Genomic DNA, 3,765 nt, shown 5'->3' with positions numbered 1-3,765 from the left:
GCACACCCCAGTAGCTGTGCGGAAACAAACTTGCTCAGCTGCACCGAGGGGCCGGAAAAACTCGTAGTGACAGTGGCGACCCCTCCGGATCCGCAGCAGCCCCTCCCCCAGTTTTCCTTGCAAGCCAGCGGCCGCGCAATGACTAAGCTTGAAAATATTACCCATTCATCTACCCGTTCGTTCAGTGTTACCGAGCGTTAATGAATCCAGCCCTCAAAGAAGGCAATCAAGTTGGCGACATCTATCAGAGCTCCAAATGCAAGCGCCCTCTGAACGGAGGGACCCCACTGGCGGGAAGGCATCCGTGGGTGTTCTCACTCTTGTGCAGTCAAGTCCGTGCTGCAAATAGAAGCGTCTTAGAAACCACCAAATGGCCTCCCGTGGGGGCGGGTTACAAAACTTACAGTGCGAGGAAACCGTAGCTGCCCCACGAGTCCTCTTGCAGCCGAGCTCCCAGGTACAGAATTAACGTGTTTTACAAAGCAAACCTCTGGACATACACTAAGCACCGTGTAGACCCTGCCCTTTATGTAAGAGAAGAGACAGGGGCGCCTGGGTGGCGCAGTCGGTTAAGCGGGTTAAGCGTCCGACTTCAGCCAGGTCACGATCTCGCGGTCCGCGAGTTCGAGCCCCGCGTCGGGCTCTGGGCTGATGGCTCAGAGCCTGGAGCCTGTTTCCGCTTCTGTGTCTCCCTCTCTCTCTGCCCCTCCCCCGTTCATGCTCTGTCTCTCTCTGTCCCAAAAATAAATAAACGTTGAAAAAAAAAATTAAAAAAAAAAAAAAAAGAGAGAGAAGAGACATACATACAGACTTGGTCGTGCACAGAGAAACCCAGGAAGGACGGTCAGGAAAGGGTAGTGCCTGTGGGGTCGAGGAGGACCTGGGCACAACGGCATTTAATGCTTGGGGGGAAATGTTTTTACGGATACTTTTTAATATATTTAAAAAAAAAATTTTTTTTAATGTTTGTATTTGAGAGAGTGAGAGACACAGAGTGTGCGTGGGGGGAGGGGCGGAGACAGAGGGAGACACAGAATCCGAAGCAGGCTCCAGGCTCCGAGCTGTCAGCACAGGGCCCGACACGGGGCTCGAACCGACTAGCTGAGCCCCCGGCTCATAACCTGAGCCGAAGTCAGACACTCGACCGCCTGAGCCACCCAGGCGTGCCAACTTTTTAATATTTTTTTTATTTTTTAAAGGCATGTGGGTGTATCATGCATCAGAAGAATAATTTAAAACATGCCTGTTGAGCGTCTAACCGTAGCCAGGCCCGTTCTCGGCACAGAGGAGAGTGGAGACTGAGGCGGACAATTTGAGAAGAAAGAAAACGGCCTGTTTGTGCTCCACCCCCTCGTGTTAGGGAGCAAATCCGTGCCCACTGCCAGGATATCAAGGGTGTGAAAACGGCCACGCGCATGACCAGGATTCCCTGAAAGGCCTCGCTGGCATCCCGTCCCCAGTACGTGGACTCACGGAGGGTTGGTGTGGGGTCCTCGGGTGGAACGGCCGGGCAGACCTGGGGGTGGCCTCCCAGGAGGGTGAGCTAGGCCCCCGCAGGCAGGAGTCACTTCCTGGATGGCCCATGAGCATCCCTGGGTCCTATGGGAGGAGCATGACCCGGGGAGGAGAGCCCAGCACGGGGAGGTTTTGATCAGACAGACAGACGTGGCTTCGGAAGACTCCCCAGCCGACAGATGCAGCTGCCTTCCTGCTGCCCTATCACCTGGATCGGCTTCTGAGTCCCCAAACCCTGCTGGGTGGGCTTCTCCCCTCCGTCGTTGATAGAGACGCCGAGCAGGGAGGTTAAGCACCCCCTCAAAGCCGCAGAGCCAGCAAGGGGCCAGGGTCCTAGGCCCGTCAGTGTGACCCTAGAGCCTGTGCCCCTCAGGGCACCCCGGGGAGGGGGACTGTAAGGGGCAGGGCCACGCCAGGGTCACCTACGTGCCTGGCCCGGCCCAAAGGTAAGCACAGGTCACGGCGGGGTGGGGGTGGGGGGCAAGGCTGAGCAGTGGGGTGCGGGGCACCATCAGAGATCACCCACCCCAGTCCTTCGGGGGGCTCCTGATGCCGCCAGACCTGGGCCTGGGGTTCCTCTGAGCACAGACACAGGCTCCCAGCTGTTTGCCTGACTTGAGAACCCTGGCCCCGGCCCCTCTGTCACAAACCGCCTTTGTCTTCTCATGCAAACGACCAGGTTCTGCTCACCACGGTGCCCTGCCTGAAAGGGAGGTGGGAAGACAGAACCTGATGGAAAATTGTAGAAACACATTTCTTTGCATTTGAATACTTGCAGGGCTCCACTCCGGCGGGAAACCCCAGCTTCCTTCGCCTTTGCTGAGCCCCGGGCCCCCTTGGTGCCCGGTGAAGGCCGCATGCCTCTTCTCGGAAAAGTGTTTTCAAACACGCGTAGTACAATACGTAGCATTAGGGTGGAGACCAATTACCCTGGAATAGGGTTGGTGAAATATCCGTGGTGTAGAAACGACGTGTTTCTTTATTAGCGTGTTAAAAAGCGAGATCCGGCGTCGGGCCCGACTACTATCCTTTTGACGTAACGAGGAGAAAACCCCAGCACCTCCACATGTCTGCGGTAGCTGGACATGCTTCTGTTGGTGACAAAGTCACAGGTGACGTGAGCACGAATGAGCCTTGCTCTCTGCACTAGTCGTGGGAGAAATTGCTGAATTTCAGTTAGAGATTAGGGAAAATAAAGATATAGTCCACACACCACCCCCCCTGCCCCCCGTCCCCATGTAGAAAATTTTCGTCCTTGGGATTTCCATCCTGAGCCCAGTATTTTCCAGGCTTGTATCTGTGGCAGGAGGACCGGTTAGAACTGCCTGCATGCCTGTGTCGGTCCCCGGCCCCCTGGCTGGAGCCTCGCTATCAAGGCTGGAAATTAACTGTTCCTGAAGGTGATGTGCCCAGTAGCTGACCCTCTGGAAGCACTTGGTGGGGCCGGTGCGCCTGTGCCTGTGCAGAGGACACGCACGCCCCGCGGATGTCTCTCCGTCCCCGGGGGGGCGACTGGACCGCCTGGCACCCTTTCTGTGGACGTGGAAACGGAGACTCCGAGACGGGGGGAGGGGGGAGTCTCACGACTGTGTGCGTCACACGGCCGCCAGAGGCTTTGGACCTTGACTTGGGATGAGCACGGGGAGCTCTAAACAACCGCGATTCAGAGCCGTGAGGTCAGGGCACGCTCACGGTCAAAGTAGCGGCCGGTTCTGTCTCTTTCCGAGACTCCCAGCACCATCACTGGGACTTTGCTCGTCCACCTTCCCGCCACGGGAGCGTCGGCCCTGCTGCAGAGACAACGCTGCAGCCCGGCGAAGGTCAATCCCTTGCTCAGGGTCCCACGGCCGGAACATAAACGGCAGAGGGCCAGACCCGGGGTGCAGAGCTCCGGGAACCACAGGGGGACACGTCGCAGTCACGCGGCGCCCAGACCCAGGGAAGGATGCCAGTGGCTCCCGGCCACTCCTTGCGCCTCCTGGCCACGAGCTCCCCCAGGCAGCCGCTGTCCCCGCGTCTGCCACCACCTTGCAGCGCCGTCTGGATTTGAATGTCCACGTGTGTCACCTTAACCGTCTGTCCTCACGACCCCGCAGTCAAAGAGCGGCTGCTGCTTCTGCTCCCATTTTACACGCGACGAAACGGAGCTCCCTCCCTGCAGCAACGTAGTCGCGAAGGGCCTGGGGTCTCGTGGACGTAGGACCCCCAACCTGGAGCCTCTCCCTGGGGCTGGCCCTGTGCCCCTGCTGC

The sequence above is a fragment of the Leopardus geoffroyi genome, chromosome B3 (assembly GCF_018350155.1).
Source record: "Leopardus geoffroyi isolate Oge1 chromosome B3, O.geoffroyi_Oge1_pat1.0, whole genome shotgun sequence".
Classification (NCBI taxonomy): domain Eukaryota; kingdom Metazoa; phylum Chordata; class Mammalia; order Carnivora; family Felidae; genus Leopardus; species Leopardus geoffroyi.
Note: the sequence above shows the minus strand (reverse complement) of the source record.